This window comes from Pelodiscus sinensis, chromosome 3, assembly GCF_049634645.1.
Source record: "Pelodiscus sinensis isolate JC-2024 chromosome 3, ASM4963464v1, whole genome shotgun sequence".
NCBI classification, from domain to species: domain Eukaryota; kingdom Metazoa; phylum Chordata; order Testudines; family Trionychidae; genus Pelodiscus; species Pelodiscus sinensis.
In genome coordinates this window covers 84136341-84162368 of record NC_134713.1, presented here as the reverse complement: position 1 = coordinate 84162368, position 26028 = coordinate 84136341, and the positions used below count along the sequence as shown (strand labels likewise).

Genomic DNA, 26028 nt, shown 5'->3' with positions numbered 1-26028 from the left:
CATGCAAATAATTGCATTTTTCCTCGACTCTCAATTTTGGCAAGAGCCAAACTGTTAAAGTAGATGTAACTGAAAACAAGTTGCTATAATGTGAAGCATCAAACAACCTTGACAGCTAGTACTACCAGCCCTACCTGTAATACAAAGCCCATTTTGGCCACACAGGATAGCAAGAGTCAATTGAGTGACAAAGCATCATACACCATACAAGAGACATGTCCAAAATCAGTTTACAGTTCACACTAAAAGTATGTGAGAAGATAGCTTTCCTACCCTCCTCCCCCAAAAATCTATACATACTGCAGAGGCAAAACTCACCTCAACCCATTCCTAAGCTTAGCCCTTATTTGCGAACAAGAAACAAAACTCCAGGCCAAACTTTTTTCTGATGTTTGGACTCCAGACCCAGGCCCCCTCCATGAAGGCCAGTCAGTCTCAAGAGCCACCTCTTTATAGCCAGGATGAAGTTAACAAATAACATATGCTGCAATGAATCAGTAGGAACCTATCAACATTTCCTTGAAGAGTTTCAATTCCTGCTAATGAGCAGGGACAGCAGAAGAACCATCATATTCTAACTGAAAGCATCTCCTCCATATTTCAGAATCCTCATTAGCACCACAACACAGGAGCTCCAAGCTACCACTCTGGGGAGAGTGCTGGGCAGACCCAACCCTTCCCCCAGGGGACAGGATCTGACCAAAACCATCCCAGGCCCTCCACCCCTACGCTATTTACTTTGTCATGATAGGCCATAAACTTTTACAAACGGTTCCTGAACCCAAAAAAGGTTGAAAATCACTGGATAGAGAGCACTTGCTTGGGATGTGGGAGACACAGGTTCATTCAATTCCCCGAAAGAGGAAAAGGTATTTGGCACAGAAGATTTCAAAAGAGCACTCTAACCACTAAGGGCTCATCTGGACTACGCAGAAGATTCAAAAGAGGATATGCAAATTCCTATGGAACTCACTTTTGAAAGCAGAGCTTTCGAAAGTGAAAGTAATTAAGATGCGGGTTTTTCCGGCAACCCTCCCCCCTTTTTTGAAAAGCTGCTTTTCCTCAACAAATGAGGTTTACGCGGCTTTTTGAAAAAGGGGGGGAGTTGCCAAAAAAAAAGGTATCTTGATTACTTTCACTTTCAAAAGTGAAGCCTGTCTTTCAAATCTTCCGTGTAGTCTAGATGAGCCCTTAGGCAGGGGTGGAGAACCTCAGGCCCAGTGGCCAGATGCTCTGTGGAGCTGGAGCACACAAAATCTATGAGCCTGGGCCCCCTAGGTTCTGGTGTGTGAGGGGAGTGTAAGGAGCATCTTTTTCCCCTCACGGTCAGGGCACATGTCAGTGAGGATTTTTTTCCCCCTTTCTCATTTGTGTGTGGCCCCTGACTGATTTTTTGTTGGTCAGCAGCCCCCAACCCAAAAAAGGTTCCCCACCTCTGTATTAAGGGATGTTCTAATGTGTGGGGTGTCTCAGTCTCTCCTTTTATAGCTATTCCAATATGAATAAATACTGAAAGTGTGAAGCATGGAGACTAGATTCCTAGCCCTAATTACCAGGTTCCAAAGTCTTTCTCACTCTCTTTCGCTCTCACTGGTCCATGGCACCTGAGAGGGGAGAGTTGAAATCACTTCTCCCTTTCTGGCAGGAGGGGGAACTGAAATTTGGGACTCCCAGATCCTGGGTAAGTGCTCTAGCCATTGAGTTAAAAGTTATGAGTTGGCTGTCTTCTCCTCCAGCTCGATATTTAATGGGGTGTGGTCTAGTACACAACCTCTGACTGTGCCCGCTGGATTAGGCTATACATGCAACTTAGGTGACTGAATGCCTGCATTTCCCCTGATATACCAATCACCTTGGGACTTAGATGGGCGACAGACATCTGGGTACCTAGATGAAGGCAGCACTATGAATACCCCATGGTCTAAAATGTAGTTGGCTAGGAAATTTTACAGTGAAAAGTTAGGTATCTGAAGAGTTAGGCAGCACAGAGACTAAGCTGCCTAACTCTGGAGTATAAGCACTTAAATAGCATCATGGAACACTCCCTTAGAGCCTTTAATCCTCAACAACCTGTTATAAAACATATACAAAGGGAAGCTAGGGGGTGAGCATTGCAAAGGGCACAGAGTTATGGTTGACTGGCTGTCATAGCTATGTGTTTCCATACTCTCAAAAACTGGTTTTAAGTTGTAAAATGGTTTTTTTTTCTTCTGAAAGTACAAAATTCTTGCAATATTCAGCATAAACTCAAACTCCAGCACAAATTATTTTGCCTGGATGTGCTTAATTGTGTTAATAACTTTTTTTGAAGATTTACATTGTATTGTTGTATTTGATAACTATGTATAGTGTTGTAATTATAAAGGTTGTTGAACCCCTCAGACTTCCACACTAAATTCTTCTGGTTTTGAAAGTTAGGTATTAATTTTAAAAGGAACATTTTAATTTATCATTTATAATACAGGAAATAAAATAAACAGTCTTATTCTTTAAAATTCTAGTGCCCTAGTAACAACATTAGAAAAAATTGTCTGCAACAATGTATTTACATTGACAGTAAAAAATTGTTACGGTCTAGTACTTTTAAGTAGAAAGGACAGCTAATTTCCCTGCAACTCATTCACAGATAAGAACTTCAAACTGAATTTGAATTGAAAACAACAATCTTTTGGCCCTCTCTGACCATAAATTCAGTTTATAGAGTAAAGATGAAATATGTCTCTCCGATTGAGGACAAACTGTGACACTCTGACTTCTGGGGCTACATCTACACTGCAGGCTTCTTGCATAAGAACTGTTTTGCACAAGAGTTCTTGCGCAAAAGGTCTTGTGCAAGAGCGCGTCCATACTGCCGTGTGCTTTTGCGCAAGAGCATCCATAGCAGTGTGGACACTCTCTTGCACAAGAAAGCTCTGATGGCCATTTTAGCCAGAGGGGTTTCTTGTGCAAGAAACTGCTGTTCCCCATCCACACTGCCTTCTTGCGCAAGAGCTCTTGCACAAGAGGGCTTATTCCTCATGGGGAGAGGAATAACTCTTGCGCAAGAAGCCCTCTTTTCCAACGCTTTACTGTAAATTTACTTGTGCAAGAATATGCGTGCAGCGTTTACACTCCACAAGTTTTTGCGCAAGAACGGCTGTTCTTGAGCAAAAAGCCTGCAGTGCAGATGTAGCCCTGGTGTGTGCCTGTGCATGTGTTGGGGGGGGGGGGGGGGGGAATCACAAACCACTTAACTAGACTTCCTTAGCCAAAATGCTTATGTTTTAGGAGCAAGAAAGTTCAGGCCAGCAGTCTAAGCAGACTCCATTAGTTGCTCACAGCACACTATTAACTGTGCAAATGCATACAGGTGCAAGCTATAACAGTACTGACAGTGAATCATTTCCCAGGTGCTTCTAGTCAAACATAATGGGTCCTAATGCTATAATTAACCAGTTTACAGAAAGATAATTAACACTCTAGTTGCTGGATTACAATAGGGTGCAAAGCATATAATCAGACATGCTCTTATGTGAATCTCATATTGTACCCAATAAATATATCTGCTTTCATTTGGAATGAAATTTCAGGCAGTCCTTGGGATAAATATCTTATTTTAGCAGCATATTTCTTCTGTCCTTTATAAAGTTTGAGGGTCAGATGCATCTGAACGGCACATGGTACTTAATCTGTGCTTTACTAAATGACTGAAACAAAGCCTCTAAAAATAGTAGAAAGGCAAAACTTTCTTCATTTAACAGTATTTCTGGTCTCTGATACGTGCAGACTTGATGTGTAAACCTAGTAACTAACAGGTCTTGCACACTTTAGCATAGAGTCACAATAAGCTAAAGAACCAGGTACCATTTTTATAACACTATCTTTAACAACTGGTTTTCAGGTGAGAATATTTGCTTGCTGTTTTGATTTCTGGTTTAGTTTCCTTGAAATTGCATTACTTATTTAAGGTCTCAAGAAAGAACAAACTGTTTTGGAGGGCTAGTCCATCCACATACTTGCACTAATTTAACTTGAAGGGCTTCATAAAAGTGATGCAACTATTTTGGTGTAAGTCTGTGTATGGACATTCATCTGGTGATTAAAAAACCTAAAGGCAATTTAGTTAAAGTCCATTTGCTACAGACACTGAATTGACTTCATTTAATTTAGATTTAAATAATAAAGTAGAAAACTATACAAGAGCTTTAGGTGACCTGACAGTTAAATTTATAATATTGTTAATACCACCTAGCAATGTTAACAAGTACATTGTCAGACAGGAACAATTATTCAACTTAACTAGCCAGCCAAGCACAACATATCTTATTATGTAACAACAGGGTCCAACTGAAGTAACTAACATCTGTTGTAATTCACCCCATTTGTTATGTTAGGAGCATGGATCGGCCCTTACATATTGTTTCAATTTGGTAGGCATTTTCAACATGGTTTCCTGAAGGTTGACATAGTCAAGAACAACATTTTGCTGTACAGCAACTCAGTAGTTAATACTTTGTACATCTCCTGATTTCTGGAAGAAGCCACTTGGCTTGATGGAGGAGAGTAAGCATTTGATTTTTTACCATTGCTCTTAAAGACTGCCTGAAATTCATCTGAAGTGAGTTGATGATCATTGACCTATAGCTAATATTTTGGAAGTCCATAAGGAGCAAGCATTTATCAGAACATTAGTGACTTTAAAAAACTGGACCAAGTTATTGGGGGATTAATGAAGCTCTGGTGAAACCTAAAGCTTTTACAGATGAGGAATTGTACTCTAGTTGTCCCTACCATGCTACAAGAAGGAAGGCAGTGAAGATTCCTATCCTTTGTAGCCAGGAGAGGATCAGTTGCCTCAAGAAAGGAAAGTTAAACTCTGTCTCAAGGCTGAAGTGGAAGAAGGGTTGCAACTAGGCCCACAATGGAGGGGCAAAGGAGTCAATTACCTCAGGGCTCAATGATTCAAAAGAGGCCCAGGGCTCCTGGGCCATGGTGGCTGGAGGTGCAGGTTCTTTAAATTGCTGTCAGAGCCTCGGATGGCACTAGTATGGGGCACAATCTAGGTAGTGCTGAGCACCAGCTACCCTGCCCTTTCTGCCCAACACCCATCCCCTCTCAGAGCATGAAGCCACTCCCCCCAACCTTACCCCAGGGCCCACTGAGTCAGTTGCAAGTCTCATAATTGTAAGCGGGGGAATGGTCCCGCTATTGTGGGGAACCTTCCTGGCTTCTATACCACCCCGGTGAAATGGACCAGCGAAAGGATCTGAGTCTCCGCTCCCACTTCCTTTACCCCACGGCCTCCCTGATCCTGAGGGCTCCCACTCCACTCTCCTGAGTAGCAGAGCCCTTGAAACCCCAACAAGGCTGGGCCCAGGTTTCCTGGGGCTTAATCCCCGACCTTGTAGTCACTAGGGGCAGGAGTTAGGGTGTCCCCACTCCGAGGTGCTCTCTTTACACTGCAGGCCTTCTTGGCCCAGTAATCACTTCATAAGGTTCAAAGCAAATATAATTTATTAAACATCAACTGATTAAAGAGAATAGAATAAGAAAAAAATGAGAATGGTTAAATGAGAACACACAGCCCTGCTTTGTAGCACAGGGACATCAAAACAGCAGCCTGCAAAGTGTAAGGACAGTTCACAGTCTCTTCCTTAGAGGCCCCTTAGAGGCCTTGGATGTGCTGCAGGGGAGGGGGGGCTGCAGGCTGGACACGCTTGCTCTGGCAGTGACCACACAGCCTCAAGCTCTAAGTGGCCAGACCCCTCTCCCAGTCCAGAGCCTCTCCCCACACTTTGCAGTTCGCAGCTGCTCACCACATCCAGCTGCAGGGTGCTGCTTGGCCAGTCTCTAGCTTCTTGCATTGCTTCTCTGTTCCTTTTGGCTCTCTGAGCACTGCCAGTCTGCTGCTCAACACAAGGTCTGCGCTCCTTGAGCTGTGTGTGTCAGGCTCAGCTGCTGCAAAAACTGCCCCTCAGTACACAGCTTACACTCCTTGGGCTGTCTCTCAGCTCTCTGTTTGCTCAGAGAGAGCCAGAACAATCCCAGCTCGCAGAGAGGACGGGGCCTGGCCTCTCCCCTTCCTCACTGGCCTGTCCAACCTGTCAATCAGGCTGAGCTGGAGTGTTGGCTGCTTTCCATTGTCTCTGGGGTCTGCCAGTCTAATGAACCCTTCCCCTTTTGAAACTGGGAGCTGGCAAACCAAAAAACTCCCACAGAGTTTTACTAAGGGGTAACAGTCCCCTTACTAATGCTAGTATTTTTATGGTTGAGGTGTAACAATCAACCCAGAGTGAGGATTCCATTGATGTTACCTTACTTAGTACAATGGTATGAAAGGCATTGCTGAAATAAAGCCAGCAGAGTCAGTGGATTAGGATTCAACTGCTGGGACTGATGGGGCCCATTTTCATGTAGCTTAGCCGGAAGGTCCCTGAATGACAGGCTGTGAAATATGGCACAAAAATAAAAACAGATGAATTAATTAAATGATAAAAACAGACAGCATATCCTGAAGGCAAATACAGATAATATGTGAACACTGCAATACTGAATATTTTTGCATAAGAAAAAATACTTAATGTGACTTCCTGTTTTTCTAGTTCAATAAGGTCCTGGGCATCATAGGTTACCTTGGCTTTTAAATCTCCTGGGGAAAGCTAGCAAGTTTTCCTTTGCCAGATCATATTAATTCTTCATGAGGCTGACACATAGAGCCTCACCCTTGTCATTTCAAGGCTAGACTTTTCAGGAGCCATCTTTCCTCTGCCCCCAAAATTGTGACTGAATGGATTCACAGCAAGATGTATGGGTGGGTACAAGGAGCTTTCATAGTGAGGAAACCCCTCCCATTTTAGTTCACCCAATAAAACTGAAGAGGGATGAATCCAAGAAAGTGATATGAAGGACTAAATAGAAATTACTCTAAGTGCCTATAGAGTTGCATGGAAAAAAATCTCATTTTTACATTGTTAAAATTGTCCTTGAGAACTATAATCCTGACAGAGGCTTTGCTATTGAACTCAAGAGGGTAGCTCAAACATTCTACAGAAAGGCTGACACATTCTAGCAAATTCACTTTTCAATAAAGGAAGAATGGCAGGTAATTGTGGATCTATTGACATGCAAGAGAAAAGAGATAGTACATCAGCCTCTTCTGTATGTGGATCCAAACCTGACCACCCAAAATCACTGGTTGCTGACAGCTTTCATTTTAACTCTCTTAGGCCTGGTGTACACTACATGGGTAGGTTGATGTAAGATACGTGACTCCAACTATGTAAATTACATAGATCTGATGTATCTTAAATCTCATTTCTGTATCAACCACATGGCGGGAGGCCAACAGGAGCAAACACTCCCCTCAGCTTCCCTTACTCCTCATTAGGAGCATTAGTACCAGTGCCGATGGGAGCACCCTTTGAGTTTGATCTAGCGGGTCTATGCTACACCCACTAAATTGGAACCTAGATCTTCTCTCTAGTGTAGACGTGCCCTCAATATAGCTTTACTCCACTAGTAGGGCCTGCAAGGATTTTGGTCTCATTGCAAGGGAATTATCCACATTCCACAGACAGCACCAGACTTCTTATTTATTTTTTTCAGCCTGCAGATGGCTCTACTTAAAAATGAAACACACTCCCACTACACTCTAAGGGTATGTCTACACTAGAAAGTTAGTTCGAACTAATGGACGTTAGTTCGAACTAACTTTCCTAGGCGCTACACTAGCGCTCCATTAGTTCGAACTTAATTCGAACTAACGGAGCGCTTAGTTCGAACTAGGTAAACCTCATTTTAAGAGGACTAACGCCTAATTCGAACTAGCTAGTTCGAACTAAGGGCTGTGTAGCCCTTTAGTTCGAATTAGTGGGAGGCTAAGGCTTCCCAGGTTTCCCTGGTGGCCACTCTGGCCAACACCAGGGAAACTCTATTGCCCCCCTCCCGGCCCCGGAGCCCTTAAAGGGCCACGGGCTGGCTACTCACTTTGTGCCAGTTGCAAGGCTGCAAGCACCCGTGCCTGCACAGCCTGCACCTGCCACACAATGAGCCAGCCATCCGAGGGCTCCCAGCCCTCCACTGCTCCCCACGACCAGCCTGGCGGCTCCCAGGAGCCTGCCCGGGGGCGCAAAAGGCGGGCGCCCGCCTGGTCAAGTGCGGAGATCGTGGACCTCATCGAGGTTTGGGGGAAGCCTCCAATGTCCACGATCTCCGCACTAGCCACCGGAACGCGGCCGTCTACGGACGCATGGCTGCCAGCCTGGCCGCCAGGGGCCACCAGCACAGCCAGGAGCAGGTGCGCTGCAAGATTAAAGACTTGCGGCAGTCCTACTCCCGGGCTTGCCAGCCAGGGGCCGACCCGGAGGCCTGCCCCCACTTCCACGCCCTGGACCGCATCCTGGGGCCTCATGCCGTCCCTGCCCCCTGGGACGTGATTGACCCCGGGGCAGAGGGACCGCTCCTGGAGACGGAGGAGGAGGAAGAGGGCTCTGAGAGCCAGGAGCCTGCCGCCAGCCTGCCCAGGACCCGGGACCCCCGAGGCACGCCACAGACCCGCTCGCCTGCATCGTCAGAGGCCGGGGAGGCATCCACCTGTGAGTACCCTCATGTTCCCCTTATGTGTACGGGGGGCTGGGGCGAGAGGGAGCCCCGGGACCGTGCGCCTGGGCCTTGCCCACCACGGAGCAGCAGCTGGGGATACTGCAGGGGCCCTGGCCTTGAAGAGGGGAGCTGGGTTTCACACACCTGGGCCCCTAGGGAAATTGACCGCTGGTCTTCTTGCACCACAGCTGCAGCACCTGGGCCTGCAGGGCGCACCACACCGCCTGCAGCAGCCGCCCGCGCCCGGGCAAGCAGGACAGCCAGGAACCAGGAGGACTACCAGAGGCGGCATCTCCGGTTCCTGGACCGACAGCTCTGTCTCCAGGACCACTGGGTCCAGGAGGACCTCAGGCTGCGCCGGAGGAGTCTGGAGGCCCTGGAGGAGCAGGGCCGTGCCCTGCGAGGCCACCTCCAGAGCCTGCTGGACCGCTTTCCATTTCCTCCTCCCCCTGCTCCCCCTCTTGCTCCCCCTCTTGCTCCCCCTCTTGCTCCTCCTGCTTCCGCTCCTGCTTCCGCTCCTGCTTCCTCCACACCCCCTGTCCCCTCTGCCCCCCCCCCCCTCCACAACCATTCCCCACCGACGCCCCCGGACCCGCAGTGTGGCGAGACGGGAGAAGCAGCCGGACTCCCACCCCTGAGCTTTCCTTTCCCTTCCTCCCTTCCCTCCCCTCCCCTTCCAGCTCCCTCGTCCCAGGTTTCCCCCTCCCTTCTCCCACCTTCATTCCTCCCTCCCCCCACCCCAGTTCTGTGAAATAAACAGACGTTTTTGTTGGAAAAACAGGTGTCTTTATTTGACAGTAGGTAGGGAGGGGAAAGGGGAAGGGGGGGTAGGGTGGAAGAAGGCCCCGGTGGGGCATGCAGGGAGAGGTCAGTCCTCCTCCTCCTCCACCTGGAAGCTCTCCCGCAGGGCTTCCCGGATCCGGATGGCCCCCCGCTGGGCTTCCCGGACGGCGGCGGTGCGGGGCTGACCGTAGTGTCCAGCCATGCGGTCAGCCTCAGCCATCCAGGCTGGCAGGAAAGCCTCCCCCTTCCACTCACACAAATTGTGGAGCACACAACATGCCGCCACCACGGGAGGGATGTTGTGCTCGGCCAGGTCCAGACGGGTGAGGAGGCATCAAAAGTGGGCTTTCAGTCGCCCGAAGGCCCCCTCCACCACGATGCGGGCCCTGGTCAGCCTGGCATTGAAGGCCTGGCGGGAGGGATTGAGGTGCCCCGTGTAGGGCTTCATGAGCCAGGGCTGCAGTGGGTAGGCGGCATCCCCCACCAGGCAGACGGGCATGTCCACGTCCCCGACCCTGATGTGGCGGTCGGGGAAGAAGGTCCCGTCCTGCAGCCGCTGGCACACGGAGGAGTTCCGGTACACCCGTGCATCGTGTGCTTTGCCGGACCAGCCCACATTTATGTCCGTGAACTGTCCCCGGTGGTCACACACGGCCTGCAGGATGACGGAGAAGTACCCCTTGTGGTTCACGTAACGGGACGCCTGGTGTTCCGGGGCACGGATGGGGATGTGCGTCCCGTCGATGGCCCCCCCCGCAGTTGGGGAAGCCGAGGGCGCCGAATCCCCGGATGACGGCGTCCGGGTCGGCGAGGCGGACCACCCTGCGGAGCAGCACCCGGTTGATGGCCTTGACCACCTGCGGAGAGAGACACAGCAAAGCGCCAATCAGTGGGGCGCCCGGGTGGCTGGGAGCGTGCGTGTCCTGGCAGTGCCCCGCGCCCCACTCCCGGAAGCAACCCCCCTGGCGGCGTGTAGTACGGCCGGGACAGCCCGACCCCTCCGGTGCGGGGCACTTTCGCCTCCTCCCGCCTCCCCTTTGTCCCTGGGGCGGCCCATCCCCTCCTCGCAGCCCCCTTCCCCCCCGGCTCGGTGGCCGACGAGTGCCGTACCTGCATGAGCACCGCTCCGACGGTGGATCTCCCCATGCCGAACTGGTTCCCGACGGATCGGTAGCTGTCCGGCGTGGAGAGCTTCCATAGGGCGATGGCCACCCGCTTCTGGAGGGGGATGGCGGGTCTCATGCGAGTGTCCCTTCTTTGCAGGGCAGGGGCGAGCCACTCGCAGAGCTCCAGGAAGGTGTCCCTCCTCATCCTAAAGTTCTGGGTCCACTGTCGGTCGTCCCAGCGCTCCAGGACGATGCGGTCCCACCAGTCGCTGCTGGTGTCCAGACGCCAGACGCAGCGGGGCACGCCGGTGCCGGGGCGCCGCCGCGGCTCCTCCATGGCCCCCAGGGCGGCCAGGAGGAGAGGCAGGGGGCTGACGTTCCCCAGGTGGTGCCAGGCAGCCTCGAGCCATTGCTGGCAGGCTTGCAGCAGCAAGTCCAGAACGTGCACCAGAAGGTGCAGGGCGAGCCGTGGCTCCATGTTGCCACCTGCGGCGGTCCCCCCCGAAGGGAAGCACCGACACAGACGGGCACAGAGACCGACGCTTTGCTGTCCCTCGGCGAGGTTGGCAAGCAAGCAGGAAAAGCTGAGAACCGGCTGTCCAGGGGGGTCCCTTTAAGCATGAGCCTCAGATAGCCTCGGACAGCAGCCACACAAAGCAACTGCTGACCTGATGCCCTGCCAGAACCGGTTTCAGCTGCCCTTAAATGCCCCCCTGCATCCAATCAGTGTGGACGCGCTAGTTCGAACTAGCAAAACGCTAATTCGAACTAGTTTTTAGTTCTAGATGCGTTAGTTCGAACTAGCTTAGTTCGAATTAACTAATTCGAACTAAGTTAGTTCGAACTAGCGCTGTAGTGTAGACGTACCCTCATATATGTAGTGTTAGGTTTTTAAAGACTGGTCCTATCTGCCTCCACTGTCATTTCAGTTGCCTGAAATTTCTTTTTTGAAAGAGCTGAAAGTAGGACTTTGGTGGTGGATTTCATGCCTAATGGTACCTGGGCTAACCCCTCCTCATTTCCCAGTTTTTCAGTTGACTTATGCTGAATGCCAGTATTTTGGCCATTGGATCTTCGGCATGTGCTCATGTAAGAAATGCAGCCAAAGAGAAAATAAAACCAACAACACTTCTGTGGCTATTATTTTCCTCTTGTTCTGCTCAAATGCCTTTTGCATTTCGGTCTCTAAACCAAAGCACATTTCTTGTCATTGCCCTTGGATTTGTTACAGAGAAGAAGTTAGATAGACATTTTGTGTAACAATTAATTAAGGGCAAAAGGAATAATTTCTGTGATATTCTTAGAAACATTTACTTTGGACAATGCTTTTTCTCTCTGTTGAACAGTCTGTAACTTTTCAATATCAGTTGTAGGACTCAGATATCTCACCAGTTACTGGAGTAAGCACATTTACTTCTTATTCACCATAATCTAAAACATTTTAACCATTTTAACAGACTCTGGATTCTTCAGATGAGCATCTATATTTTACAGCTGTGAGTTTCTGGGCCAGATAATGAGTCACGTCACTGAAAAGCCTATGATATTCCCTTCTGTATACTGAAATACAGTTGGCTGGCCAGCCAACAGAGAAAGAAAGAGGCCTGTTGCTGCAAGATAATGCCTTACATGTGTTAATGATGACATCTGAGACTCTTGATTGCCATCTGCTGGTACACTTGATACAAGTCTACAGTTTTCAAAGTGTGCCTCTGAGAACTGTACAAACATCTCAGATTTTTAGGTTTGGGTAGCAGTCAGTCCACACCCAACTAGGGGATCATTTACTTCAGGGGCAGTCAGAACTTCAGCTGGCATAAACTGGCATAGTACTGCTGAAGTCAATATAGCTATACATGCCAGTTTACGCCAGCTAAATACTTGGCCTCTATTCTCTGGAAAAAAGAAACATTCCTACCCTTGCTGAAGAATACGCACAAAGGATGCCATCTTTACCTTTAGAAATCTCACAGCCCACTTTGGTAACAAGTTCCCTGAAATACTTTCCTATTAACAATCACATAGTACATGGTACAACATTGGCCTTGCAAAGGTACAGCTTAGGATGTGCAACTAAACATCAGCATGCACACCTTTTACCAAGCCCAGTGCAAGCTCCACAGCTATTTTCCAAGTAAGCTTTCTAGTCCACTATATACTTGGATTTCCTTCGATAAATACAGGTGTAAATGATTACCCCAGGGACAGCTGGCTTTGATAGACTGATGCCCTTTGTTTGAAGAGACTGAAATAAAGTTTCAGATTGTACCTTTGCCTTTATTTTCCTTCTCAAACAGCTGACCTTTTATACACATTATTTATTGTAAGGAATATTTACTACGTTTTTCTATATAGACTCTATATTGCAGCCCTAGTGCCAGATGTGCTGGTTAAGTGGTAGCCACCTATGAGTACCCAAGCACAAAACATCCTAGCGCTGTCTTTCCCAGGTTCTGCAGTGAGGCCAGAGTGGTTCAAGTTGCCTACAACCCCCTTGTTCTATCTGTACCCTGGAATTAGTGAGTGCGGTCCAGACTGGGAAAAATCAGGGCAGCCCAGAAACGCTTGATAATTCGAGCTAGGTAGGCAAATCAGGGAACCAAGATTGCAAATGAAGCCCGGGATTTAAATATCCCGGGCTTTATTTGCATGTTCCCGTCCGGCCGCCATTTTTTAAATCCCCCTGTGGCGTAGTGGGGGTGCTGTCTGCTCTGTGTCTCAGGGTCCCCCTGCGCTGTGATGGGAGATTCTCACTGACTCTCCCAAATGTGTATTAACCCAGACATCCAGGCTCAGGGAGGGAGACAAAGGAAGGAGGGAGGAGACTAACACTTGGCTGGGGGGCAGGGCTGGAAGAGGGTTTTAGTTTCTGTCTGGTATTATGGAAGAAGCAGCCTAAACAACGGGCTGGGATTTAGGGGCCCAGTTTCCTCCATCTCAAGGGGGGCTGAGGCATCCTAGGCCTGGCCCTGTAACCAGATTACATCTATGCTGTGCTGTATCCTGGAGAAGCAATAAACTCCCTCTATTCTACTGGCTGGTGGAGTCTGTTCGTGCCACTACGGGGGTGCAGGAGGCAGGGGAACCCCGACGTGCCGCCACACCCCTTTAGTCCGAATGAACTGCCTGCAGCTACAAGCGGCAGTTTAAAGTTAATCCGAACTAAATCCTTAGTTTGGATTAACTGTTACTTCTCATTCCACGAGTTAATCCCAACTAAGGATTTAGTTCAGATTAACTTTAAACTGCCATGTGTAGCCGCGGGCAGTTCGTTCGGACTAAGGGGGATTTAAAGATGTCGGCCGGACAGGAACATGCAAATAAAGCCCGGGATATTTAAATCCCGGGCTTCATTTGCAACCCTGGTTCCCTGATTTGCCTACCTAGCTCGAATTAATGAGCTAGTGTAGACATACCCTAACTAACTTAATAATGTGTCTATCTGTTTGGATCCTGTGGGGTCCTAGAAGAACTTTCAAGCTACTTCTCTTATGTTCATAGCAGAACTCCTTCTGGAAGGGGAGTAACATTACCTCTGCCTGCCTTCCTGCACAGCAAGTGCCTTTTCCGTCATAGATCCCCCTTTCATATGCAAGATCATGATATATTTGCATCCCTTGTTCCAACAGGGTGAGTCAAGATCACTATGTACAAAGCCTGGCAAACATTCTGTGATGGATAGGAGGAGTGCTGGCTATCATTCTGTGACTAAAGAGTTAAACTCAGGTAGCTAGGGGAGTGCTGAAATTTGAATTGAAAAGATATACCTGACTGCTGTTCTCTTTCTATATCTAGACTGCAAATAAAAATCAGAAAAAGATACGCAAATTGCAAACTGCAATTTGCTTATCTTTTCCGCTTTTTTTTTTTTCCCCCAGAAGAGGCTTTTCTGAAATTTGGCCTGTCTACACAGGGCCAAATTTCAGAAAAACCTCTTTTCAGAACATCCTTTGTTCCTCATACAATGAGGAATACAGGGATGCTGAAATAATGCATCTGCTTTTTCAGAAACTGTTCCAAAAAAGCGGACGCGTTCCTAGGACACAGCATAGCTTTTCCAGGATACCTCCGGTATCCTGGAAAAGCTCTGCAGTGTAGATATAGCCTTTGTGTGAGTTCAAGCCAGGAGCTGGGGGAAGAAGATGAATTAATCCAGGCAGGACTACCATGCCTACAAGGAATACTGGACAGAGAAACGGCCTGGACCTTGAAGTGTATCGTGATTAAATAGGAAACAAAAATTATATTTAGTCATGATCAGGTTATTTTTGTTTTGTTTTGTTCTTTGGTTAAACTTCCCCCAAAGTGAGTATCTAAGTTGCACCCAGAGATAAGAGTTTCTCTGTGATTTAATCTGTTCTTTTCTCAGTTGCTCTGTAACACCTAGTAACCAAGCGTGCTTTATTAAGTGTATCTTTTTGTTTTGTTAATTAAATCATCTTTTTAAGATTTTATTCTTGTGTTCTGGGAAGTAGCAGGAGGTCTGTGTATGTATGCCTAAGACTAAAAGGTCAGCTATCAGATATTGCAGTTTGTTTTTCTGTTTTTCTCAAGCTCTCTTGTGGTAAAAGAGCTTGGCGGAGGGCGGGGGGGGGGGGAGTTCATGTGTTTCTTCCTGGCTTTCAGAAGAAGGGGTTGTGTTTTTTATACTTGATAGTGGCAGCTTCCTTCCAAGGGCAGGAAATCTGTGACCTTGGGGAGTTTTTGCAAGCAGATGTCTATAGAGGCAAGGTATTTAAGGTCTCTTGTAGGCCCCCACCTTCTGCACTTGGAGTACCAGAGTGGGGAACCAGCCTTGACACATTCAGATCCAGGAATAATAATTTGTATAAGGCTCACCTTCAAAAATGGAACCTTTGGGATAGTCAGGATTTTTGTTTCCTAGCATCCTCCACACTATCTATTTGTGGGCACTTTCTGGTTCTACCTAGTGTAGCGCCTCCTGTTCACTAGCCCAGTATGAAGTTATTTAACATAAGGGAGGCTTTGTGACTTTCTGCACAGCTTTGGGAGCCTGTGACTCCTTTGCTCAGTGCTGTGTGTCAGTGTGTTCATCTCAGACTATACCCACTCTGACAAACCACCAGAACCAGGCTTTATTCTGTAGAGAATACAGAACAGGATTACAGTTCAGCCTCTCTGCGTACAGCCTACGTGCTCCCAGCTCAGACAGTACTGAGAGCTTGCTGGGAGGCAGAAGGTACATCCTGGTAGGATCCAGGAAGTTCTCCCAACATGCCACAGTTTATAGTCCACGATGTAGAGTTTCCAGGATAGTTTGTGAAGCACACTCGACCTTGGACTACACTAGGATCAGAAATGAAGCACCAAAATACTCCAAGACCCCCTCCTAGAACTACTGAGGAAGCAAAAAGCATCAAGAACCTTGTGACAAAGATAGACATGACCCACTAGCTCACTGACTCCTTCCCTCTGCTAAGGCAAAGCAGTGTTCTGGTAAAGGTCTACCAATTGAAGAACTTTTCCTACCTCCACATGCAATATTAAACTTGTTCAGGACATTACTGTAGTGCGTAAGGGCTCCAGTCATGGGCTGATGCCTCATTATGCTAGGCACTAAACAAACAGAAAAAAAAGACAATTCCTGACCAGAAGAGCTCACAATCTATGGTCAAGACAAGAGGCAATAACTGAATTCAACACAGAGACATGAATAGAGAGCAGGAGAGCCAACAGGATCTCTGGGCCCTTGGGAAATGTGGAGTGGGGGCCAGCTCTGTGCTCCCCAGAGGAGGCAAGGTCTTGGGCAGAAAGGACAAGGCTGGGGCAGCCAGCCCTCAGTGCCACCTAGATGACCTGGTACCTCCCTCCCCCCGGCCCTCAGTGCCCGTAGAGTGCATAGTATGGGGCTCAGGAGTGCATAGCATAGCACTCCAGCTGTGATCCTAAAGGGTCTGGGACTCCAGCCACAGTGGATGGGAGCCCCGACCCCCTTAGAATCACCAGGTCCTGGGGCAGTTGCCACTTTGGTCCCCCTCTGCCCCCATTGGCAGGCCTGGTGAAGAGGAAGTTATGAGACAATACTGCTTCATATAACAAGGCTGCACTATTCATTCCTGAGTGCTTAAAGCAAGGTAAATCTCTCTCTTGACTATTCAACTTGTTAGTGGCAGGTGGGGGCAAGAGTGAATTTAATGGTAATACAAGAAAAATTGAGACGCTAATTTATTTATTTTCAGTCAATGCTCTTCATTCAGAGGTTAGAGGGAATGCCACCAGAGAAGAGCTTTGATTTGTACTCTCAGCCTAGTGTTTTGATTCCTTGCTCTAACTGTAACAACCAATGCTTTTAGCTGCCTTCATGCTAACAATAACAATTGATCTTTCGTTCACAAATTAATTCCATACTTTCTCTTTCAGTGACACTATTTGATAGGCACATTTTCAAAACAGCTCCTTCTCCTACCTCAACTCACATAAAAAACAACAAAAAGGAGGACTAATGCTTTCTCTGTGTTGAGCAATGAGACCTTGATATGGAACTAATGGGAAAAGCCTGTATTTTCAGGACCTGAGTATGTTAACGTTTTAGTCAGAAGGCAAAAAATCAGGATACAAAGAGGATTGTGGTGAGAATGCATTTAATTTAGAATAAATGTCTGTTGAATTTCTATTGGGAATATTATTCTGATTTATTGTGATTAAAATGTCCCATATTACAGATCTGCAGACACAGAAGTGACAATATCTGGAGTTTCCCTGAGAGCCTGGTTAAGAGGGAATTATTTTGTAAGCAATTCATTTGGCACCTATGCAGACACACACATAAAATCCAGCAATTAAACAGAGCTGAGCTTTTATGTGTATGGACAACTAATTCTTATACTGTGAAGACATCACTATTTTCCCTCACCCCAAAGGAGAACTGCTCTATGCTGTGCTAGGGTAGACGGTAAAACAAAAATGTCTTCTTAGGCCTTTACCACTTTCAGAGAGCTAGTCATGTTAGTCTGTTTCAGCAAAAACAACAAGGAATCCAGTGGCATTTTAAGAAATAAAAAAATTATTGGGGTATTAGGACATAAGCTTTTGTGATCTACAGATAACTAAGCGAAAGAAAGAAAGAAAGAAAGAAAGAAAGAAAGAAAGAAAGAAAGAAAGAAAGAAAGAAAGAAAGAAAGAAAGAAAGAAAGAAAGAAAGAAAGAAAGAAAGAAAGAAAGAAAGAAAGAAAGAAAGAAAGAAAGAAAGAAAGAAAGAAAGAAAGAAAGAAAGAAAGAAAGAAAGAAAGAAAAATCACAGTCCCATCTCTTTCTTTCTTTAGGTACGTCTAGACTGAAAGCTTCTTTCAAAAAAAAAAGCTTTTTCGGAAGTGATCTTCCAAAAAAACTTCTTTTGAAAGAGAGCATCCACACTGATTGGATGCTCTCTTGCATAAAAGGCCACCCGGAACCACTTCAGCCAGAGCATTAGGTCAGCAGTTGCTTCCGGGTGCTGTTGCCTAAGGCTATCTGAGACGTGAGCTTAATGGGACCCCCGGGACAGCCGTTTCTCAGGTTCTGCTGCCGGCTTGCCTACTTCTACAAGGGAGAGCAAGCTTTAGCAGTGTGTGCTCTGGTTGTCCAGCTTTGCTGGACGCCACAGCTTTTTTTTTTTTTTTTTTTTTTTTGCTATGGAGCCAGAGCTGCCCCTGGGCATGCGATGGCCCAACACAGCCATGCTGCAGGTTATGCAGCAGTTTGTGCAGACCGTCTTGATGATCCTGCCCCAGCTTGACTGAGAGCTCATCTGTGAGTCCCTCTGCTTGGGTGTGGGAGCAAGGCCCTTGCACCTGCACCCCCCAGTTGAGAGACAATTCTGGAGGCTGGACACCAGTTCCGACTGGTAGTACCAGTTGGTGATGGAGCAGTGGGACAACCAGCAGTGTCTCAACAACTTCTGCACGTGGAAGACCATCTTCTTGGAGATGTGTGCTTGGCTCACCCCTGCCCTCTGGAGACGCAACACCCACCTTCAGGCTGCCATCCCCCTGGAGAAGCGGGTCACTATTGCCGTCTGGAAGCTCACCACCCCCGATAGCTACCCGTCAGTGGGAAACCAGTTTGGTGTGGGGAAGTCCACTATCAGGGTCTTCCTCATGGAGGTAAGGCACTCTTGGGCTGCAGTCCCTGTGGGGGGGGGAGGGGAGTCCTGGAAAAGGGGGACCCTAGGGAAAGGGGTGGGGGAATGTGGAGGTGAAGTGGGAGTGGGGGAAGCCCCGTTCCCGGGGGGGTTGTACCATCCTGCTCTCACACAGCCCTGCTGCTGGGTGGGCAGCCTCATACGGGGTGGCTCCTGGGGCATTTGAGGGGGGAGGAGGGGATGGGCACCTCCTGAGGACTCAGGCATTCCCTCTCATTCTATGTTTTGTGTGTTTCTTTGTCTCCTTCTGCAGGTTGTGAGGGCCATCAACTCTGTCCTGCTGCACAGGGTCATACGCCTCAGAGACCAGGACCTGATCGTGGCTGGATTTGCTGCCCTGAGCTTCCTGAACTGCGGAGGAGCGATCCATGGGACCCACATTCCGATCCGCCCACCACAGTATGGAGCCACCAAGTACATTAACAGGAAGGGCTATTTTTCTCCCTGGTGCTGCAGGCCCTACTCGACCACTGTGGACAGTTTCTGGACATTTTTGTTGGGTGGTTGACGTGGCAAGGAACAAGGAGGAAGTGGGGAGGAGGAGGATGGAGAACATGCAACCTAAGGGATCCACCTATGTTACTAGCCAGGGTTATTTGAAGCCTACTGCAGTCCAGTTGGTCCTAGTAGCTGAGCATAGGCAACGCCCAATGAAGAGGAATGAACCTCATGTAAGTGTGTAAATGTATTTCCCATTGCAGAGATATACTCATGATGCCCATCAACTTAGCAAGACACAGCTATCCACTTCTCCTTAATTTACTCATACTAGAAGAGGTAACAGTGCAACAAAGAGAGGCAGAGTTGCCTGCTTTTCATTGCCATGTCAAGCACTTTGTTTATGTACATGGGGAGGTCCCTTGAAACTTCCTGCAAGATGTTGATGACACTTCCATGGAGGTACTACAGTCCTCTCCCAAAAGTTTCTAGAGACAGCAGCCTTATTTCTGCCTCTCTGGTAGGACACTTCCCAGCACCAGCCAGTGGTAACTTGTGCTGCAGCGCACAGGCTAGCAGCAATTGGGCTGGGGAGCTTCAGGATGCCAGCAGCCGCTGTGCAGTCTCTGCCTTTGCTATACTCAGGAGTGAGATATCAGCTAAAATCAACTCTGGCTGTGAAAAATAGCATCAGTATCCAGTGCTGTTGCCCTAGACATATAGTTCCATACAACCAATCAATTCCTTCCTCATTTCTCTCACTCTCGCCAGCCAGACTCAGCATGGCTGGTGCTGTTAGTGGTGCTCTGCACAAGTGCTCCAGAGCAGAAGTGCCAATAAGCCTGGCTTGGTTAAAACTCTGGGAACAAGGAAAGAAGGTTTTGAATCTTACCTTTATGACTCTATTGGCAATGGTACTTCTGGGTGTTTTATCTCTTGCTGCTGCCACTGCTGCTTTGACGGTTTCCTCCTCTATCTCTTTGGGATTCTTGAGCCAGAGAAGGAGGAGAAAGAAAAGGACTTGAGAAGAGCAGTTCAAGCCAGTGCTGTTTCAGATGGTGAGCACAGTCTGGAGAAGTAAAGATGGACAGGAGAAAGATTCAGGAGTCCCAGCAGAAAAAGGAGAGGGAGAGGCACTGGAACATAATGGGGCTTCTAAAGCAGCAAACAGATGCTGCAGACTCTTGTAGACTGACAGGTTCAGTCCCAGGCTTACCTCCCTTTGCAGTCCATGGAGAACTCCAGTATAGCACCTGGAGTATATCCACCCCTTGCAAATCATGTCGCATTAGGGGGTGCATCTCTATCCTACCACTCCAGACTAGCTAACACTCAGGACAATGACAGCTTCACATTTATTGACCTGTGAAAGACACGGGTGCTATGTCTACACTGGCAAGATTTTCCGGAAATGCTTTTAATGGAAAAGTTTTCCGTTAAAAGCATTTTCGGAAAAGCGCGTCTAGATTGGCAGGACACTTTTCTGGAAAAGCACTTTTTGCGGAAAAGCGTCCGTGGCCAATCTAGACGCGCTTTTCCACAAAAAAGCCCAGATCGCCATTTTCATGATCGGGGCTTTTTTACGGAAAACAGTACTGTGCTGTCTACACTGGCCCTTTTGCGCAAAAGTCTTTTGGAAAAAGACTTTTGCCCGAAGGGGAGCAGCATAGTATTTCCGGAAAATCACTGACGATCTTACATGAGATTGTCAGTGCTTTTCCGGAAATTCAAGCAGCCAGTGTAGACAGCTGGCAAGTTTTTCCGGAAAAGCGGCTGATTTTCCGGAAAAACTTGCCAGTCTAGACACAGCCCAGGGGTGTATGCATAGCTAGAACAGACATGGATGTTCCTTCCCCATCTTTAACTCTGTTCCATAAATGTATGAATTTTTTTTTGTTGTATTTGTTTTTAACTTGCATAGAATTTTTTCAAAGTGTTTTTGTTACTTAATAAAACTCTTTTGTTGATCTTTACTAATTCCCAACATATGCAACAGAATGCCTGGCAGAAGTGACAACACCCACTTACTTGTTATGGTGCACTTGAGACAACACATAGGATCGGTGACAAACATAGCTTAGTAATCATAAATGTATAGCTAGCACCATGGAATGAATAGGTGCATTGTCTCAACAAGTCCCCAGACTGCAGGGCCAGATAGAGCACTGTACACCACATCCCATGTACTATGGCTTATTCCTAGAACACTCTTTCAAAGCATCCCTTAGCCTTACTGCTCCTCATTTGGCTTTTCTGACAGCCCTTTTTTCTGGCTTTTCAAATTCAGCAGACAGCCATGCCACTTCCACCCTCCACCTCAGCAGCAGCTTTTCCCCCTTTGCTTCACACAGATGATGCAGAACACAGCAGGCAGCTTTTGCCACTGGGATAGTTTTCTCATAGAGATGAAATCTTGTGAATAAACAATGCCAATGTCCTTTTGCTCAACCAAAATGACATTCAGTTGTCATTTTGCACCTGCTAAACGGGGAGCTGAATATTTCCTTGGTACTGTCCAGGTGGCTGGCGTATGGTTTCATGAGCCAGGGGAGCAAAGAGTAGGCTGAGTCCTACAGAACCACTAGTGTCATTTCAACATCACTAATGCTAACCTGTGGGCAATTTATCAGTGCCAAAGTTCATAGGCCTCAAGCCTTATTCTAACCCCTAAACTCAATGTCTTACAGGATACAGGCCTGAAGATTCCTTGCAATACTGCTAAATAAAATAAATGCTAAAGCTAGTTTTTTAGGCTACAGTGTTCTCACAATATAAGGGTCTCCTCAAGCTTCTACCTACACCCAAGGCAAAAGGCAAGAGCGGGAAGAGAGATATCTCCTCTCTGTCTCTCAGATTCTTAGCTTGTTCACCCTTCCTTCCAGCCTTCTCTTCTCCCGCCCACTCTCCATTTAAACATTTCCAGTTGACAAGTTGAATACCTTATTAACATGTTAATCCCCCCATCCTTAATCAACTCTCTCCCCAATTTGGCCACTGTGGAGAAGCTTACAAAGTGTCCAGAGTGATTTTCAGCTTTAGGCTACTCCCAATCAGTTACACACACCACCCAACATTATCCTCAAGCAAAGAGAAAGACTGGCTGTATCAAAGCAAGCTGCTTCTTGTCTCATTCACAGCTTACCCAAGATAAAAGTATTCTACATTGCTGTGCAATATTAAAGGTTATTGGTGGTTTCTCATCATACAAATATGGTAGCAAGTTATGTAGAACCTGGTCTTTTATAATTCAGAAATGTGTTGCTAGCAAAACTGTTGATTTTTTTTGTTTTATTTTTAAACCCCTTTTCATTCTGTTTCTCCAGATAGTGTCTTGATGTATCTTCTTAATCACTTTGTTTTCAATTTCTAATTTTTGTTTATCTTCTAGATCTAATTTTCCTCTTTTCTGCCATACCAGGTAGTGTAGTAAATTAAAGCCAAGAAAGGGGAATACTTTCATGCTATTATAGAACTAATTTTAACTACAGAAAATCGGATTTTTGTGTGTATACTAAGCAAAAAATGAAAGCAAGTCTGGCTTTAAATATCATTTCTCGAAATTGCAGCATGAACAGTTTCACTGGGTTCATTTTAAATATTTTTATCTAGGGTTAAAACAAATTCATTCCCTAGTAGTATAGATTTGCATGAAAATAGAAAATATTAAATATGCTCCTGAATGATCTGAGAAAAATTCTACACCAACCAAATGAAATGGTTTTTTTTGGAGGTTATCTTGTCTACAAAAAATTATCATTCCAGAGTATGTCAGAGCCCTACCATTATGATAACATTTGCATTATTTTTTCACTTGTCAGTGTGAGACAAAATCCTAAAATATGCATAATTCAGTTACTTAAAAAGTCAAAGTGTAATTTAGTCAATTTAATAAATAAATTACATTATCCAAAATGTGTTTGACATAACTTCAAATGTTGCACCTGTCCTCAATTTCTTTGGCAATTTCAGAAGTTTTATAATATAACCTTTTCCTATGTTTTTAAAGCTTTTCCCTTCTGTTACTGGGAGAGTATCAGAGGGGTAGCCGTGTTAGTCTGAATCTGCAAAAGCGACGAGGAGTCCTGTGGCACCTTATAGACTAACTGAAGTGTAGGAGCATAAGCTTTCGTGGGCAAAGACCCTCCTCATCGCTTTTACTGGGAGAGAAGTCCAAACTTAAAGTGATTAGTTGCAAACAAAAATATAATTTAATAGTTCTGGTTGGAACTGTATTTCAATGGAGTCCAGGTACACACAAAAACAACATTACTTGCTTTACAAAAAAGTCCTCCTCTCTTCAAAGCCCACAAAGGGGTGTGCATCTGGAAACCAGGATCCAGCCTATCCTCACTCCTCTATAGGCTTTCATCTATAGCAGAAAGGCCTCAAAGGTTAAACAATAAATTAATCAGATAACTTACCTTTGCAACCCAAATGGTTTTTCCATAATCTTGGAATTACAGAAGAGTAAACACGCTACAGTTATAAGGTTTTATTTTCTCCTATCCTGCAGTTTAGACCTTTTATGGACCTAAACTGATCTATGGCCAAGATGGGTAAAAGTGATCAATGATTTTGAGTGTCCAACTTGAGACACCAGAAAGGGCCCAATTTTCAGAGGGTAGGCATTCAACACCATAGGCATAGACTTGCTTTCTAACTGGAAGTGCTCAGCCCCTATCCTCCACCCCAGATCTTCCCCCCACTCCACCCCTTACCCCAAGTCCCTGACCCACCACTTTCTGCCCCTACTCCACCTGTTCCCCTAAGCACTAAGCCCACCTTCTTCCTGCTCCTGCTCTGCCCACACCCCACCTATTCTCTGCCCCATTCTTTGTGCCCCATCGCTGCACCTCTCCTTCCCTCCCAGATGCTGTGAACAGTTGTTCATGGCAGGCCAGAGGCTCTGGGAGAGGGGAGGAGGCGAGGAAGCTGGCTGCTGATGGCTGCTGGGCACCAGATAATTTTTCTATGTATGCTACAGCCCCAGAGCATTCGCAGAGTCAGGGTCTATGCTCATCATTTCCTGAAAACCAGACTCATCTCATGATAGGCACCCAAAAGTCAGTTGGTAAATTCTGGCCTTAAATTGTATTTTTTAAATGCAAGCTCAGCATTACGTGGACCATAAAGATGCACTGATCATGGCTAATCTTTTCTTGTCAGGGTTTTTTTTTCTTTCTTTCTTCTGTGTATCAGGTATCAGTGCCGTAGCTTTAGTCTGACCAGAAAACTACTATTATTTTATCATTTTGAATTACCTACGCTTTTGACTTGTTTTCAGAGGTAAAATTCTGCCCCAACCCACAAAAAACAATCCTATTAATTTTTTTGTCAGGAAGCAATAGTATCACTAACAATTTGCTGTGTAGCTGTTACTTCTTTTTTTAATGATCTGACCATTGAATTTTTTTTTTTTGCACACTTACAGATTTTGCAGCATAGGATGTCATTCTGTTGCCCTTGCCTCTTCTGTGAAAAGCCTACTCCCATTTTTTTGCAATCTGAAAACAGCAAAGAAGATTTTAAGGAAAAAAAGGAAGAGGAAGCTAGAGTCACTGTTTAATAATCAAAGAACTGGCCAGCATCCCCCAGAATGGAATACTTTGACTGAAAAATCTGAGCATGATTAAATACAGTTAACACATTCACAAAGCTTTCTTGTGCCTCTAGGAACAACATAAAGTGAACTTTTAGGCTGTGGTCAAAGACTTAGGAAAATATTTTTCTTGGATCAATAAGATATTCTTCCCTTCTGTTTCTTCTCTGATTGCCACTTATGACAGATGTCTAAATTCTAGTTTAGGACACTTTACCTAAAGCTCCACTCCATCTTCCCCAGGGAGTTAATATAGTATACAAACTATTTGCATCTTACTTAAGCTAAGTTAACCCAAGACATTGTCATGTTTAAACATTTGTGTCTTTCGATATATGCCTTTCCAAATTAAAGTTTAAAGTTATAGACACTGATCTCTTAAGTAGATGGAATTACAGATTGGAAATTCTGGGTTCTTTCAGTACACTGAGACTCTGGACACACTTTCTAGAAGTTACTCTTTGATAAGGGATTCTACATTTTTATATTCACTTCAACCTGTGAAATTACATTCCCCTAATTTTTCTCCATAAATGCACATTTTTTAAAAGAACAATGCTTTCCTACAACAAGCTCTGCTGCAAAATACAAACACAAATATTCAAAATAATTTTCTAAAAACACCCACTTTTCTCTTTGGTATTATATGCCCATGCATAGTCACAATAATCTAATTTATTAAAGAGGAAAAGGTTGCTACTGTGTTCAGAAATAATGCAATTTGACTTCAACTAAATTTACTTTTTTTTCTTCAGTTTAAGAAATCAGCAAAATGACTCTTTTTGAATGTGTCTACCTACTTGTCCTAAACCTGTCAAAGAAAACTTAACTGATTTACAACGCAGGGTAATAAAAGTGAAAGAAGTCACATCATGATGCAAGCAGTCTACCAGTTTAATTTTCTGGACAAAATTAAGGTTTGGCCTGTATGGTAATTAGGAGAGATACAAATAAGCTAGGTTCAAGCACCTAACAAAGCACATTTAAAAGACTTCTGCTTCAGGCAATATTAAAATTATGCTGTCCTGACTTGATGCTGTAAAAGTAAGCATGAATAGGAACTGTTTTACAATATTTTTTGCACAAGACCTAGCATAATGCAGCTCTCATCTGGCAGGGACCTTTAAGGCTACATCTAGACTACAGGCTTCTTGCACAAAAAGCTTCTTTTGGAAGCGATCTTCCAAAAAGCTTCTTGCAAAAGAGAGCAACCACACTGCAAAAGCGCGTGGAAAAAGCAATCTGCTTTTTTGAAAGATAACGTCCAGACTGCCTGTGATTGCTATGGACAGAGTGGCCACCAGGGCACCTGTGCTTTTTCATCTTCCCTCCTCTTCTGAAAAAACTCCCTCTTCCCCATCCAAACATGCCTTTTTGTGAAA

General features: G+C 46.0%; 1 long non-coding RNA gene across 1 annotated transcript in view; it reads right to left on the bottom strand.

Moving 5' to 3' along the window:
• Positions 1-25366, bottom strand: part of LOC142827621 (uncharacterized) — a 63300-nt gene extending 37934 nt beyond the window's left edge. Inside the window, exon 1 of the long non-coding RNA XR_012902316.1 lies at positions 24477-25366. This is a non-coding gene — a long non-coding RNA (uncharacterized LOC142827621). The remainder of the gene's footprint in view (positions 1-24476) is intronic.
• Positions 25367-26028: the final 662 nt, after the last annotated feature.